This window comes from Meleagris gallopavo, chromosome 12 (genome assembly GCF_905368555.1).
Source record: "Meleagris gallopavo chromosome 12, MGAL_WU_HG_1.1, whole genome shotgun sequence".
NCBI lineage: Eukaryota > Metazoa > Chordata > Aves > Galliformes > Phasianidae > Meleagris > Meleagris gallopavo.
In genome coordinates, this window is record NC_139415.1 from 2087943 (window position 1) to 2105099 (window position 17157).

Sequence of the window (17157 nt, forward strand, 5' to 3'; positions counted from 1 at the left end):
CCTCCTGCCTGCATGCCTCAAGGCACTGCGCTGGGGGAGTGCTGGGGATGAGCAGAAACTGAGCAGGAGCTGGAGAAGAGCAGAGCTCGAGGAAGAGCTGGAGAACGGCCTTTCAGTCCTTCATGGGAGCTTATAAATAAGATGGAGACCAATGTCTTACGTGGTCTGAAAGTGACAGAACAAGGGTGGATGGTTTTAAACTAAAAGAGGTGAGATGTCGGAAGGAAATCCTTTACTCAGAGCGTGGTGAGGAGCTGGCACTGCTGCCCAGAGCTGTGGGTGCCCCATCCCTGGAGGTGACAAGGACACGGGTGGGACCTGGGCAGCTTGAGCTGGGGGAGAACCCGGCCCATGGCAGAGGTTGGAGCTCGATGATCTTTAGGGTCCCTTCCAACCCAACCAGTCTCTACTTCTATAAAAGCAGAGCTCAGGAGGAGCCAGGCACAGCCCTGGGCAGCACCCAGCAGCACCCAGCAGCACCCAGAGGCCCCAGCTGCCCCACCGTGCCCCGACCTGGCAGATCCTGCCACCTGGCATTTCACACCTCAGGGAGGGTGACATTTGCTTTGCGGCATTTACACGTTAGAAAGCTGGCATTTCACCCCTAGAGGAGGCTGATATTTATGAACTGGGGCACTGGCATTTCATTCATTGTTACCATCCAGTGATTCAGACAAGGTCGCTTAGCCAGAAAGGTCAGCCAGGGCTCTGCTTTTCTTTGCTGCTTTCCTTTCCTTTTTTTCCCCCTCAAGGGAAAGAGGGAAAAACAAAGCAAAGCCACTCACCAGAACTGCTGATTGCCATTTTTCTTGCCTTAAAAGTGGAAGTCTTCTATGCTGAAAGCTAAGGCTTTCCAAAGTCTTTCTTGCAAAGTTGTCTCCCGTAAGGTCCTTATTTCTTTAATTTTGTTGGGATTCCCTCTCCTACCTCCCAGTAACACAGCTTCTTCCTTTTGGACCACCCCTTTGGTCCTACCTCTGCTCTGGTGCAGGACAGTTCTCCCCAGCAGTGCAGTATCATCCTCTGCCTTGGCCTGAGAGCTGAGCTGAGGTCTATGTGATCTTCAACTCTTGGTCCAGGGGCCAAAACACCACCTAGAGCACAGGCTTCATCCCCAAAATTACCATACCAGGTGGTTTGGCAGTGCCCCACTCAAGGTAGGCACATCTCCACCGAGACCACAGGGCTCTTGTTGGGCTGGGGCAATCTAGATTCTGCCAGGGCCTGGGAAGCATAAATAAAATCAATAAGAAGCTGCTAAATTGTGCCTGAGCCCTGCAAGGAGCAACACAGGGAGTGCTGGCTGCAGAGATGTATCTGCTGCCACTCGGCGTGCTGAGACACATTCATTAAGTATCTTTAAGATGGATACACCCCCCGATTCACCTCCTGCAAAAGCCTGGGAATTTATTTCCTTCTGAACCGTGCCATCAATCAGTGCTGACAGCATCGCCTCGTGCAGCGCAGCATTGGGCTGAGCAGCCACAGCAGCACAGCACGACACAGCGTGGCACAGCATGGCACAGCGTGGCACAGCACGGCACAGCGTGGCTCCCTTTGGGAGGACCTCAGCCCCAGGGTGCCCCCAGGATGGGGAACCCCATGGCTCTGTCCTTGGGTGCTGCCTCCTGGGCACTATAGGTGCCCTTGTGCTCCAACCCAAGGTCTTTGCAGAAACTTGACCGTGCACAACTGGGTTTGCCTTGCTTTTTTTTGGGAGGAGCAGAATGGATCCAGTGACTTTAGCTCATGTCCATGGTGCTTTTTGAGAAAAAACAGCCATTTTTGGTGCTGGCTGGAAACCCTGCTCGCACCCAGCTCTGTGGAACGCACGTTGCTTGGCATTATGTGGAGACCTAGGTTTGACTTCCTGCTGTAATTTCTTCTGATGCTTTTAATTTTTTCTCCCGGATCAGCTGGGAACCTCCCGACGATCCCCTAAGAGCAGAATAAAGACTTGTCAACCTTTCCTACACATTCATTAAGATGAAAATAACTCGCCGCAGCCCTTACAATGCTTGATTTTCTGCCGCTTTTGCTATGCCGGAGCCTTATTTGACTGACTAAAGAATCTTGAAGCTGAGGAAAAAAATAGATGAAGTCGTCCAATAGTCAGATCCGCGGTGGGAGCGGTCCCTGAGCGGCAATGAGGGTCCCAAGGCAGCGCGGTGCCACCCGGCCCGGCTTTGTTCCGCCCGCTCCTCCCGCGGGTGCGGGGCTGTGCCGAGCGAAGAAAGGCATTGTGTGCCCTGTGATATGGAAATGAGCGGGGAGGTGAGGGCAGGAGAGAGGGTTTCTGATGCTAATAAGGTTTTCTTTCCCCGCATCAGCCCTGCCTTTCAAAGCAGGACGGTTTCAAGGTGTTATAGTCACTCCCCGGGATCGTTTGTTCACTTTTTTTTTTTTTTTTTTTTTTTAACCCCATCTTTCCCTCGAAGACAGATTTCCTCCCTTCCTGAGCTTGGTGGCTGCGGTTGGTAGTGCTCGTGGCTGCCTAAAAATGGTGCCTTATTTTCGGCATCAACAAGACCAAATGCCGGGTCCTGCACTTTGGCCACAACAACCCCAGGCAGCGCTCCAGGCTTGGGGCAGAGTGGCTGGAGGACTGTATAGAGGAAATGGACCTGGGAATATTGGTCCATGCTGGCTGAACACGAGCCAGCAGTGTGCCCAGGTGGCCAAGAAGGCCAGTGGCATCCTGGGTTGTGTCAGCAATAGTGCAGCCAGCAGGAGCAGGGAAGTGATCATCCCTCTGTGCTCAGCTCTGGTGAGGCTGCACCTGGAGTGCTGTGTTCAGAGTTGGGCCCCTCACTGCCAGAAAGACATTGGGGCCCTGCAGCGTGTCCAGAGATGGGCAGCAGAGCTGTGAGGGGTCTGGAGCACCAGTGCTATGGGGAGCTGCTGAGGGAGCTGGGATGGGTCGGTGTGGAGAAGAGGAGGCTCAGGGCAGACCTTACTGCCCTCTGCAACTCCCTGACAGGAGGCTGTGGTGAGGTGGGGGTCGGCCTCTGCTCCAGGTAACAGCAATAGGATGAGAGGTGATGGCCTCAAGCTGTGCCAGGGGATGGACAGGTTGGATATCAGGAAACATTTCTTCTCCAGAAGAGTGGTCAGGCAGTGGTACAGGCTGCCCAGGGAGGTGGTGGAGTCACCATCCCTGGAGGTGTTCAAGAGCTGAGGAGATGTGGCACTGAGGGACACAGTGGGATGGATCAACAGTTGGACTAGATAATCTTAGAAGTCTTTTCCACTCATAATGATTCTATGATTCTGGGGCAGCTTCACATGGTCGCAGTGCCCCTCCTGCTCCTGCATTCTGTCCTGTCTGACTTTGAGACTGCAGATCCGGAATGCAACCGTGTTGCTGTGGGGCACAGTCCCAGCGTGCTGCCCCCGGGCTGTGAGCAGCACTGCATCCCACTGAGCTTACCCACATCTCCCTGCCTAGCCAAAGCCCTGCAGCCAGCTGGTGGCTGCTCCCACCTGCCCGGCGCTGTTCAGCTGCCTTATTTCATCCTTCCTAATTCTACAAGACGTGGCAGTAAATCCATGGCGTATGCGCGGAACCATGTGGGGCGTTTAAGCGATCATTTGCATCCAGATGTGTTGATGGCTGTGGGGTATCTCCTGACAACGTGGGTTTGCGCTGTATATATTGCTCTGTGCTGAGCAGCAGAGCTAACATTTGGAATCAGGCTTTGAATTGCCGGAGTGAGCTGGCTGGGGCTGGGTCCCGTGGAGGTGTGGGGTGGCCCTGTGGGGGCTGTCAGCTCCATACCAGTGTATACATGTGCTTTCAGGAGTGTAGGTGAGCAGAAGGAGGGTTATTTGGGCCTTGGTTTGTAGCCGTGCCCCAGAACCAGGGCAGGTTTCCCCCTCACCATCTCCTCCTGCAGCCCTGGGCTTGCTCTGTGCTCCCCCCAGCAATTCAGGGATGCGGTGTGACCATCACCCACTGGCCTGCCCCAGCTCCATCCAACACCTCTGCGGGAGATTTCTCTGCCAGCATCACCTTGCACAGGCCTGCATGGATGAAATGGACTTTGCAGTCCAAAATCCCTTAATCTCCAGTATACTTAACTGTATTAGCCAGATTACAGGAGTCAGAGACACAGTAATTGCACTCAGCGGAGGACATGCTCCGCATTTCATGCCGGGAGGAAACGCGCTATCCATTGCCTCTCTCCCACCCATCTCCACTGAAGTACAATGGAGCCGTGATAAGGACGTGTTAAACACGCCAAGAAATGTCATACCAAAGTACAGCACAGGCTCCCGATGTTAACCTGTCATCCTGGCAGAGCTGCAGGGATTGGAGGAGGGTTTCTCTCCTCTTCACCCTCCTGAAGGCTCTTTGCGCTGCCAGGCAGTGTCCCCAAGCAGGGACCGAGCCACGAGCTGTCCTTTGGCAACACAGCCCCCTGCATCCCACCTCTTCCCACATCCTCTTGCTTTGGGGCAGGCTGAGCACAACCTGTTGCTGAGGTGCTGATTTAAAGCCCCCCTGAAGATGGGTGACGTCAGGAACCCGTCTGTCATCTTTACGGCTGGCTGCCAGCGTGCCGCACACCCGCCGCTGCCGGTAACTGATTGCGGAGCGTGCTTTATTGTCTGAGGAATACTTATGCAAACTAACACAATGGCTTAATAGGGAACACCTGGAGAAATCTCCAAAGAAAACGCTGTAAATTCCCCTTCCCTCGTATTTACGGAAAGATTTTTTCACAGAAATTTATCGTTGTTGTGACTCCTTTGCACGGGTTTGCACAGCGTGCTGTGGGAGCTGGGGAGGCACTGAGCACCAGGTGTGCTCACACCAGGGTGGGTGCCAGCACCTCTGCACTTGGGAAGGTTTCAATTTCTCCCTCCTTGGCTCAGAGATGCACTAGCGCATGACCCAGCAGGGTGGTCAAGAGCTGAGCCATAATGGCTGAGCCCTGAGCGAGCCTGCCTATGGCTCAGCATGCCCCGTGTCTGTCCCCCTGGCCAGCAGTGCCCTGCCAGCCCTGCATGCTGCCGGGGGGCCAGAAGCAGGACCTCAGCTGTTGGCACAGTCCTGCCAGCCTGCCTGCATTCCCTTTTGCAATGCCCACTACTGGCAGTGGCCAGCCCACTGACACATCTCTCTCTGCTCCCTTCCAGGTCTCACACCTAGCAGCGGGTCCCTGCAGGACTCCAGCTCCGGTAAGTACAACATGTTTCTTCCTTGCTGCTAGAGCACCCATGTTGTGCTGGGGGGCAAGGTTCAGCCATGGGGGCCGGGTTGCATTCCCCATTGCCAGGCTCTGCAGAGGGTCCATCTCAGAGCCCTTCAGCACAATGCAGGGGCAGCACATTTGTCGCTGCCTTTCTGCGGTCTGCAGTGGGCATCTTCAGTCCTCACTGGGTAGACTGTGCTGGATGAGAACATAGAACTTCCACTGAGTAATTCCACGGTGACGTGCAGGGGGATTTGGAGGAGCTCTGCAAAGATCAGAGGGCAAAGAGCTGGGTTGGAGCAGAGCAGAGCCTCCTGAGAATATGGCAGGGCAGTGGGTTCAGATGTGGCTCAGAGCACCCAGGATCTGGAAGAACCATGAAGGTCAGGGGTGGCAGTGCTGGCCATGCGACCTTTCCAGCAGTGTGCTCCTTGCAGCCACCCTGCTTGCTTTCTTCTTGTGAAGCACATATCAGGCCTGGCAGGTTCCCTGCTCCAGCAAAGGAACTCAGTAAACAAAGACAAAAACCCCTTTGGTTTTTGTATTTCAAGATGAAGCACCCTGAGAAAGCTGATGCCAGGCTTTGAGTGCACAGATGTACCTAGGGCCAGGCTCTGGGGATGCATGGCCTTGCATGGTCCTGGCTGGGGCTTGGGTCACACCACAGGGCAGTGGTGCTGTGCACGTTCCCATGACAGCTTTGCTGGGTGCAGCGAGGCCATCGTTGCTTATCTGTGCCCGTCCTTCAGCCTTCTCTTTGTTTGATGTTTTTGCACTCCCAAAGTCACCCTGGGTTTTCTGAGTGCAATTTAAACCAGCAGAAAGTGTCCTGCTTCAGTGCAGAGAGAAATTAGCAGGGCTGCCTCCAAAGCAGCAGGGCCATCGCATGTTGTGTTGCCTTCCTATCCGGTTTCTTTGACACGTTTTCTTTAGAAAGTACACATATCAAAAAGTGCATCTCCTCTGTTTGGCACTACCCGTAGGGCTGATAATTGAGTCCCACTGCACGCATTGGCAGTACTTCGAGGCTGCTGTCCCTGGCCCACGTGGCCTGGCTGAACTCCTGCTGCATCGCTTGCACAGATTGCAAACAGTTCCATCCATGCCAGGTTCCTTCGTGGCTCCAGGCTCCTCCTGCGCTGTAGGCTGAGACAAGATGGTCAGACTGGAGAGGCATGGCTTTGATTTCCTGAAGGGAGGAAATTATAGCAGACTTCCCATGCAACAGGTCGTGATGTATTGTCCAATAGTGGGCACGGATGCTGGAGCAAACCGCAGTGAATTGCTGCCACCTGTGTTGGTGCAGAGATGGCTCCTCAGGGTGCTGGATGGGGTGCCAACAAGGGGCACCTGCTGCTGAGGATGACTGGCTGAGGGATATGGAGCACTAGTAGGGACACCACGGCCTGGCATCAGTTGTGCCAGAGTCAGGGCATGTGGCAGACCACTGGTGCACAGTGCCTGCAGCACCCTTTACTTTCCCCACTGATGATCATCTGCAGTTCTTCCTGGCACTCCCATCTCCTAATTCATGCTCCCCATCTCCCAGTGGTGTCGTATTGTGAATCCCCAGATTGCTATCCATGTGAGAGCAGTGCAACCTAAGCTGCTGTGCCTGCCGTGCACTCCTGCCTTTCTCTTCTGCTGCTGCGGCACACGCTGCTGTGCAAGTGCCTGCAAATCCAGGGGTGTCTATGGGAGGGCTGGGCATCCACCCGGTCACACTCAGTGCCTCTGTTCTCCGAGGAAAAGGCCGAGCAGGAGCCCCAGAGAGCTCAGTGCCCCGCATCAGTGCACTGGTGTCAGGAGAGCCGTGCTGTGCAGCGCTGTGTCAACAGCATCGCCGCTGTGGGCACCGCTCCAGCACAGAAACTCTGTCAATGGGTGGTGAGCAGGCTGAGCTTTCCCAGGGCAGGCCTGAGTGACGTCAGGAAGCAGCAGGCAGCGCTGCCATCCTAGGCAGTTCCTCCCAGAGCTGCAGCCCGTGATGGATTGGGAGTTGCCAGCCTCCGCCTGGCTGTTCGCAGCGCGGTGCTGGAGGGTACGCAAGCACTTGTCTTCATAGGATGGTTGTGGGGTGGAATACAGCCCCAAAGGGAGAAGAGGGGTGTGAAGCAGCTGGGTGGCACGGCCTCTCCCAAGCACAGTAAGCATCTCAACGCTGCTTCTCCCCAAATCTTCTTACTCTCCTCCTGCCGCACGGCGCTCCCCAGCTTCGGCCGTGTGTGTGAGCGGTGATAGAAGCTCGCTGCCCACGCAGGGCTCCTCTCCAGCACCGTACTTAATTGCAGCCGAATGCGGCGAGCTCTCCTCCCAGCGCTGCCCCGAGCGCGGCTCCGTGCTGCCTTCGCCTTCGCCTTCACCCCCCTGCGCTCGCTGCTCACCCCCGCCGGCTGCGCGGCCGTCACGTGCCGGTGAGAAATGAGCTTCATCTGCACTGAAAATTAATCACATTGTCATGCTGGCAGGGGATGAGGCAGCTGTACGAAAAGCCCGGTTCTCGGGCTGATTTATCACGGCGGCCGCGTGCAGAACCGCTCCGCAGCTCCGGCCGGGCAGAGCGCCGGTGTCGGTGCGGGCACCCGGGGGAGATCCGTGCTCGTGGCTCTGTCTCTGCTTTGCAACAAGAGGAGCCTGCTGGGAGGCGGCTGCGGAAAGGCGAAGGGCTGAGGCGCAGTGACAACCTGCCCTCCCTCCTGGAGATGACGCTTTGCCAAAGCAGCACAGCGGAGCTGCCCGCTGTGCCCGCCGTCCCCAGCACAAGCAACACTTGTAGGGTGAGCACGTGAAGAAATGATCCCCGGGCTTCCATGGCGCTTGTGGCTGGTGGAAGTGGGAGGTGCCTGGCTGGGCTGACGTCTCCCTCTCCCTTAATGACTGCAGCTCTGCTCGTCAGAAGCAAAGCCCGCACGGGTTGTGCGCCGCAGCAGCGTGCGCGCCTGTGACGTGCGGGAGCCGGGCAGGGCTGCTCGGCTGTGCTCCGTATTCCTGTGTGCCAGCACTGGTTGTGGGGCATCAGGGATGGCAGCTCCTGGTGCTGCACGGAGGGATGGATGCGCATCTTTGGGGATCCGGATCATCCTTTCATAACCCCTGCGTTGTCACTGCCTGCTGCTCCTCTCCGTGTCAGCACGGGTCTGGGGCTGAACCTGTGCTCTCTGCCTGCTGCCTAGGCTCCTCCCGCCACCTCCCTGCTGGGAGAGGCTGGGCACTGTCGCTCCAGGGTCGCGTTTGTCCCCATATTCTCTTTTCTTACGTCCATCCTTAGGACAGACGTGGGTTGCTCAGATGTATTCACTGCCACTTGTCTTGTGGCAATTAATTACTGACTGCTGACAGTGCTTTGCTCTGGAGTGCTCGTTAACTAATTGGACACCTTCCAGCGAACCCCCTGTGCTGGGGAAGTCGCACTTTTGCTGCTGGCTCTTCCGCTGCTCTGTTTGCTCACAATGCACGGAGCACTTGGAGGAAGCAGTGGGTGCCAGCTTTGGGCTGCTGGATACCGCAGAGCAGAGCAAGGAGTAGCACAGGTGCGTGGTGCAATGATGGTGGAGTCCTCAATCGTGCTCTTTGCTGCCCAGAAAGAGCCCTACTGTGCAGGAACAGACAGACGTTGCCAGGGACGGACTCACAGGAGGCAGAGCAGCTTGCCCACAGAGCCACTGTGATACCTCTGCCCAAGCAAGGGGCTGAGCTCTGTGCTCTGCATTCAGCTCACTTTGTTTTCTGCTTCCTTGAGCTTTTGCACCCTCAGCTAGAGCTGGAGCTGCTGGGCTGCCCGGGGCTGCTCCTGGCACACCATGCAGCCAGCTCAAGGGAGCTGCAATAACCTGATAGGGCTCTGCAGAGCCTGATTCCTAGCCCTGTAATTAAACACCCAGCTGTTGAGGTCTTTTATGTGTATTCAAATTGAAACTTGGCAGGCTCCTGACTAGCGGGGAGCCGGATTCGGTGGCCAAGGAGATCTGTTGCGCTCGCACAGTAAACTCCATTCTAGCCTGGCTAGGATGGGCGACAACCCATGCCGGCCAGAAATGCTTGTATGGTGGAAGGCACTGATGGTGTGTGGGGTCCCTTGGCCCTACACGTGGGGTTCCTCAGCCAGAAGGCATCTCTGGAGCCCTCCAGTGGGGCACACTGCATTTTGAGGGAGCCCTGGGGTGGAGTTGATCCCCCTGCCCAGGGGATGCTTCTCCTCGGGTTGATCCATCAGCAGCTTTAATGCGTGTGAAAGTAAATGTCACTTACCAAATTTATGGAAGAGATGCCTCACTAGTCTCCTTTTTAAGGTTATAATAAAAATTAAACCATGTTTTCTCCCAAGGGGGAACTGCAGACTGGCGTCGTAAAAAACCCATCGCCGTGTGTTGTGGAGCAGCACGTGAGCGCGTGTGCGGGGTGAGCAGGACCACAGGCAGGGCAGCATAGCAGGCTGCGCTCACGTGGCCGCTGATCTGAGGAGAGCCGTTATTTTTTATATGTATATTTTTATATCATAATTTCCTGGCCGCATAAAAAAGCCCAGGCAGTTACACGAGCTGGGAGCAGAGCTTCCAGTATGAAAACCTGGCACATGGCTTATTTATGCAAGCCGAGCTGCAGTGCATAAATGCACCTCCCTCTCCTCCAGCCTCGCAGCGTAATGATGGTGTGGAGACGCCTTCCTTCAGCAGGCTCCTTTTTCCAGCCCCATGCAGAAGGGTCTCCTTATGCTTGCCAAGGGGGGTCCGTTCTGCCCCACATCCCTGGCTCTGATTGATCAATGTGCCTCAGCAAGGAGCTGGGCAGTGCCTCCCACTCCTGCTCGGTCGAGCCGTCAGAAGCCCGTTGGGACTCATGACTGCAGAGCCACGTGGTGCCAGCACCACCCGCTCAGAGGAAGCATTTCTTTGGGGTTAAGCTTGGCCGGGAGCTCAGCCTGCCACTGTGCCGCCTGGCTGGGCCGGGAGCCGGGCCTGGGGATGTTCATCAGCTCTGGCAGCGGAGCTAATGCGATTAAGGGCTTTTCTTGCCCTCCGCTCAGTGCTCGTTAACATTTGCCTTCTAAGGCGTTTATGAGCATCGCCGTTCATCTGGCCGCAGCTTTGGCTTTTGATAAGACGTGCACACAGCTGGCGGCTGGGGAGAGGCTTCCCGAACCCACGGCCGAGTCGAGGCAGCAAGGAAAGGGATGTAGCCAGGGAGCCGCGTTGCGTAACGCTCTGGGAAGGAGGGAGCCCTACTTACAGCTGGGGAAGGCGGGTGTGTGCAGCCCACCAGCAGAGACCTACAAACAGCTTCCCGGGGAGTCACAACCCCGGCCTCCGCGCGGGCGGGGAGACGAGCCCGTTTTGGAAACCTCCTTCCCAGCTCCGTCGATCCAGGACCAAGGGAGGTATTTTTACTTAGTCTTGCAAGTAGGTCTCGAGGCATCTCTAAGTGGGTGCTTCGCAGCCTGCATGCAAATAAAGTTTGCCCGTGTGCCCTGCGAACCCAACCCAGCAACAATCCTGGGGTTCGCTCCACCTTCTGCTCGTGCTCTCCTTCCCCTTCACACCTTCCCCAGCAACCAGGGAACCAGGGGACCTGGACGTTTCCAGATGGAAGCCGCTCACAGGAGGTGCTTCTGTGCTTTCTGTGCTGAAATGTTTCAGTCTGCACTGAGCCACAGCAGAAAGATATTTTTTTTTTTTCCTGAATATTTCAATTCTTTCACCGAGAGAGAGAGAAAAATAAAAATAAAAAAAAGAATTTCCCATGGAAATTGCATTTCCTATTTGGAAACAGGCTGTTAGGCGTCTGTCAGGATTATAGAAGGCTGCTTTTCCAGGGCTGATACCTCAGATTGACTGATTTCAATATCCAAAATGATGCGTGCTTTCATTCATCCCATTCCCTGAGTTGGAGCTTTCATGGTTTTCCTTCCCATTGGTGGACTCTGCAGAGTCTGCTGCTGCCCGGCTGGGCTGAGAAGCAGGCCTCTCATCTCTGCCTGCCTGCCCATTTCTGCCAAACCTCCAGGAATTCAATATCTTTGAGATTTCCAGCTGTCACTCACCTTCTATCGAGTTTGACTGCTGAGTTGGAGAGTGATTAGGGGAGACAGGCAACATGCTGAGCACGTGATTGCAGAAACCTCTCTTTCTTAGGGAAACCATGGCCAGAAAGGGAGAAAACCACTAAAGATCTTCATGCTGGAGGCTTTGCTTTGCTCTAGCTGCAGGTGGCTTCTGCCCATACCGTGCGGCAGGAAAAACGTGATATGAGCATCTCCATCAGCACTGCACATTTCCAGGGCATACCCAGCCAATTGGAGCCATCCTCTATCAGCCATGGAGGTTTATATTAAAAGCCCTCCTTGTGATCAGTCTATTATACTGCACGCTAAGGTGAAATGTTAGCAAAACAGCATAGCCGCTATTAAAGTACCTTTTAAAAACAGTGAACTGGGTTTGTAGAATCATTGAGGTTGGAAAAGACCATTAAGATCATTTAGTTCAACCATCAGTGGTTCAGTGGGAGCCCAGGCAGGCAGAGCAGGGTGGCATGGATGGGGCTGGGATGCTCACACAGGTGGTGCCTGCTCCTACAGCCACCCCTTCCTTCCCTTCCCTTCCCTTCCCTTCCCTTCCTTCCTTCCCTTCCCTTCCCTTCCCTTCCCTTCCCTTCCCTTCCCTTCCCTTCCCTTCCCTTCCCTTCCCTTCCCTTCCCTTCCCTTCCCTTCCCTTCCCTTCCCTTCCCTTCCCTTCCCTTCCCTTCCCTTCCCTTCCCTTCCCTTCCCTTCCCTTCCCTTCCCTTCCCTTCCCTTTTTCCCTTCCTTTTTTCCCTTCCCTCCCTGCTGGCTGGCAGCCCAGCACCAGGCATTCAATGCTCTTCCTTTTGGTCTTTTTCAAGAGAACAAGTCTTTTATCTGTTGACTGTGCAACAGTGCTGGAAACAAAGCCTTACAAATCCTGCAGCTTTTCATAGCCACCTCTGCCTCCTGGGCTACCTGTTTGCAGCTCAGGGTGTACCTTGAGCTACAGGAGGGCACAGGGGACAGAGGAAGAGGGGCAGGGGGACACGGATACTGGGACAAGGACAGAAGGGACCACACAGCCCAAAGCTGTCTCTGCTCAACTCACAAGGGTTTGCAATAGGAAAGGGGAGGCAGGGGTGGATTGGCAAGGCAAAGCATCTCATTTTGCTTAATGATGACTGACTGCGACAGCCCGCATCTTTAGTTTGAAAAGTATCTGCGAGGTGCAGGCTGCTTCTCTCAAACGGGGTAATTATGTTAATTAAAAATGCTTTCTTTATAGCAGTTCTGATTAATAAAAACAGGTCCGATGCTCTCTTTAAAGTCACAAGCCTTCTATTGTGCAGGGAAGTGGGCTTTTCCCAGCGATGGATGGCTTTGGGGCAGTGCAGAACAGGATGGTGTGCCACTCCTGCAGCACTGGGCAAGGACTGCACGCCTACCCAGAGCCACACAGGGGAGCATTGGCAGCACGGCGAGGCTCCAGCCAGTAGAAATGCCGCTCGTGTCTCTAATTGCTGTTTATTTCCTCTGCAAAGTAGTGGGGTAATTAACAAGCTCCCAATTAAGAAAAATTGCCTGGAGGGGAAAAACAGGTAGCTGTGCCAAGAGGACTGGGCTATTGCCAGGGCTCGGGGCAGGGTGCTGGCCCTTCTGCTGGCTGCTCCGGTGGGATGTGCCCTGGGGACACAAGGGCTCCAGAGGGGCACAGCGGTTCTCCGTCTTCCTTGGGCCAGGTGCTGGAGCCACACGCTGTGAGCCCTGACATGGTGCAGGGCAGCTGGGTCTCTGCACCAGCTCCCAAGTCCTATGGGAACAAGGCTGATGGAAACACTTGGCAAGAAGGAGCAGCTGGGTGTCAGCCCTGCAGCATTTGGGGTGCCCACCTGTGCCCCCCGGCTCCCTCGCCCTGTGTGTCTGCACCCCATGGTTGCCCCCCGCCCCCAGGCTGGGCTCTGTGCCTCTCCTCTCTGCCCCGTTTACCTCTGCTATATTTACATGTCTATTTTATGATTTCAATTTTTAATGCTTCTGCTCTTTGAAGATGCTTAATGCTTTGGAGTGGAACATTTTCTTCTGAGTCCTGAGTGCCAATTGAGGACAGACCAATAAATCAGCTAATAACTGGAACCTCATTTTCTGCTCCCGTGGCTGCCAGTTAACCCTCCTGGTGCTGCTCAGCCCTCCCGATGCCTCCCCTCTCCCATCCTTCAGGCCATGCCATGTCACCGTGGCTGTCCTGCCACCATCTGGGCCGGCTCCTTAGTGCTGAGCTGTCACAATCCAGCACTTCCACTGTGCCCCCGAGGAACAGCATCCACAGAAACTCCTCTCCCACTGCTTGCACAGGTGCTCCTGAGCCTGGCAGCGCTGGAGGAACCCTCTGGGATGGCATCCAGCCCAAGATGAACCTCCAGCCAGGCGCTGCGAGCCCAACAGAAGGCAGCAGGGCAAACCTTCTGCCCTCCCGGTGGTTGCCCTGCTCAGCCTGGAGCACCCTGGCCTGGATCTGCTTTTTGCCAAGCCGACATCCCTGGCTGCCCATCCCACCGTCATTGCCCCCAGCTGAGTGCTGGGAAGCAGGCATCAGAGCCCCACCGTGCTCTGTGCATTCTGCTGTGCTCCACTGTGTTTATCCACAATTACAATGGTCTGACATGGCTGCAGTTTCCAAAGCCATATGCAGATGCTTAACAACCCGCAGCAATGCTTTCCTGCACGTTGAGTGCTGCCCCTGTGCTGTGGGGACCTGGATCCCCTGCAACCAGAGGGCTCTGTGCTCCAGCCCTGGGCAGGGAGAGCATTGTACAGGCTGAAAACGGAGGCAGAGGTACCGGGATACAATTTTCTGTTGGAAAATACATTTTTTATCTGCTTGCATTATCAAAACCGGCGCGCAGCATTCAGATGGGAGAGCCTTGAAGCAAATCATTTTGACTTCCGTCTGTTGACAGTGTCCAGGAAATTCAAATGCATCTCTGTGACGCGACGTGTTTTGACTTTTATGTTTTAATTTAATATCCAGGTTATAGTTAACTTTTTTTTTTTTCTTCTTTCTTTTTATGGTCTGTTGTTTGAGCAATGCAAGACTTTTGCCCTTACTGCAATGTTTCCCAGCAGAGGCGGTGCTCTGGTTTTTCCTGGGCCCTGTTCTGCAGATGATTTTGATTCATTTCGCTCGGTACCAAACAAAACTTTTAATTTAGGAGCCTCGCACAGAGCAGTTTCTGACAAATGAGTGGATTTTCCACTCCGTGCATTCTGCAGAGGGGCACCTGAGCATGGAGGCAGGCATTTGTGCATGTGCATAGGCAGAAAGGCACTGCTCAGGGTTTTTCAGTAAGAACTGGCAGTGTGCGTGCTGCTGGGCTGTACCACCCAACACAGCGTGTGCTGCCCCAGGGCTGGCTGGGAAGGTGCATGGTGAGCTCCCCTGACCTCTGCTTGGGGAGGACACACCATCTCCCTGATAGATGTGTCTCAGTGCCAATTATCCAAGCCCCATTTGCTCTGGGCTTGCAAGAGCATGTCCCATGACATCTATTAATGGCATTTCAAGCCTCGCTTTGCCCTCATTCTCTGCCCAGGCCCAGGTTTTGGGGAGGGTGGATGTGCATGGCAGTGCTGGCTGCGGATGCCCACACTGAGGGCAGGGACCCCCGTGCCACCACTCCGTACCACACGTGCCATACGCCTCAGGCACGAGCCACTCGCCTTCTCCTTGCCAAATACTTATTGTTCCTACTCTGAACTTCTGCACAGGGAGATTTGCCAAGGCTCCAACATGAATCACTAATTAATTCCTGGAGGGTGGTGATTTTTTTTTTTTTTAATTTTATTTTTTTGCTTTGATAATTAAAAACAGGGGGACGGGAGGCACTTGGAGGGGTGGGGGGGGGGACAGGAGGAGGAGAGCAGGGGTGTGTTTAGGGGCTGCCTCACCCCAGCAGGATGGTGCTGTGGGCACCCTGCTCACACCGCCTGGCACTGCGGGGTCTGTGCTGGCACTGGGGTCCCAAAGTGTGCCCTGCTGAGAGCCCTGCTCAATGCAGAAGCTTCCAAGCTGATGGCAGGGAACCGCTCGGCTTCTTTCAAAACGTTGTTCCCTGGGGTTTTCCTGGCTCTGCTGGTGGAGGCAGAAAGCTCAGCGGGGCACCGACGAGAGCCTTGGAAAGAAAAAGGCAAGGTTTTTCACTTGAGACAGAAAAGCCTCATTAAAAGAGAAAAATGCAGTCACTCAGGATGGCGAGGAGCGAGGAGGGCCTCTCCTGGAGGCTGACAACCAGAGGTGGCACACACCGCTTGCTCTGGTCCCCAGCAGCCCCTCAGCAGGCTGACACAGCACCGCAGTGCCCACGCTGGACTGGTTCTGCACCCCACAGTGCTGGGGAGAGGGATGGGCCTCGAGGAGAGCAGGAGGAGCAGAGCCCGAGGACCCCAGGAGCGTTTACCATAACACTCAACCTCGAGCCTCAGGGAACCCTTGCCATTTCCACTCTCTTGCTGGCTTAATAGCTTGTTCCTTATTGACATTTTTCTTCTCAACACAGGGAAAATGCCAGGGCGGTAATTGCAGTACATGTAAAGCAAGGCACGGTGCTGTCTCCTTCAGATCATTTCCTTCCCCTGTTGCCAAGTTGCTGAGGCCCCATTGGGATGAGCAGTGCCTTGGTGGCAGGTGGGACAAACCAGACCTGTCCCTATGAGGATGCCCAAGGTGTGGGAATGCCACTGCTGGATGGGGCCCAAGGTTAGAGTTAGAATTTGGGTTAGACATTGAGTTGCATTACATTGCATTGCATTGCATTGCATTGCATTGCACTCCATGCCATGCCATGCCATGTTATGCTATTCCATTCCATTGTATTGCTTTTGGGTTATGGTTGGGGTTAAGCTTAGGTTTAGGTTTAGGATTACACAGGGATCTCCTCTGAGGTGCCCCCAGGACTGGCAGTAGCACCAGGTCTAATTGCCTTGCTGACAGCCAGACCCGTGCCTCCAGGAACGCTTACATCCTCGTGTCTGCAGAGATCTTGTGGTTTCTAATACCATCAGAAATCCCTCTTGCTCTCATGTTTACCAGCATGCAAACGCAGCCCTCGATGTCTGCATAACAGCCTTCCATCTCCCGCTTACCCACAAAGAGTGACAGAGCTATAGCAATCTGGAGAGGCAAGCAGAGGCACAAGCCTACTGGGATGAAGGGGAAAATCAGAGTCCTGCAGGATGGCAATCAAAAATAGAAATGCCCTCCCCTCCCCCAAGAAAGTATTCAACAAACAGATAACACGGGAAATTTATAATTGTGCAAAGCTGTGTTATCCACCTTTTCTCACGCAATAAACCAGAAAATGTTTACTGCACGAGCAGAGCAGGAGCTGTAATGCTGTAAAATGTGAGTGCTGGGGAGCCATCTGCTTGTTGCTTCAAGTCTGGAGCAGGGGCTTTGTGCTCCAGCACATTGCATGGATATGTGTGCATGCGTGTGTGCAGGGACGCTGCCTGAGCCCAGCCCATGGCATGGCTCCCTGCACCTTGGCTTGTGCCCTGTGAGCACACTCAGCATTCACGTGAGTTTTGATTGCTGGCAGGAAGGCCCCGTGGCTCTCTCTCCTCACCCCCATGCTTAGCTTTCCAAGCAGGGTGATGGAGAAGCTAACAAGCAATGTGTTGTCAGGCACCCTTTGCCATGCCATGGCCAGGCTGTGCTCAGACCAAGAGGCAAGCTGTAGCAAAAGGAGCCTCATCAGCAGTGCTGCACGCCTTTGTCTGGAGTGCAGCAGTGGTGAAATAGCACCCATGGGACAGAAATGATACCAAAATTATGGTACTGCCCTTTGGAATTATTTCACAGTAATGTAGCTTTCCCATCCCCTTGGTGATATTTTACCCAGACATTGCTGGAAGGATCACTGTCTTCTATTAATCCCTTTCTGTTGATGCACCGAATAAAATGCTCTG

The 17157-nt window shown here is 54.6% G+C and overlaps 1 protein-coding gene across 1 annotated transcript in view; it reads left to right on the top strand.

Moving 5' to 3' along the window:
* Window positions 1-5159: 5159 nt before the first annotated feature.
* The window catches only part of LINGO1 (leucine rich repeat and Ig domain containing 1), a 64333-nt gene continuing 52335 nt past the window's right edge, over window positions 5160-17157 (top strand). The window contains exon 1 of the mRNA XM_010717223.4: window positions 5160-5184. The gene's annotated coding sequence lies outside the window, so the exon portion shown is untranslated. The remainder of the gene's footprint in view (window positions 5185-17157) is intronic.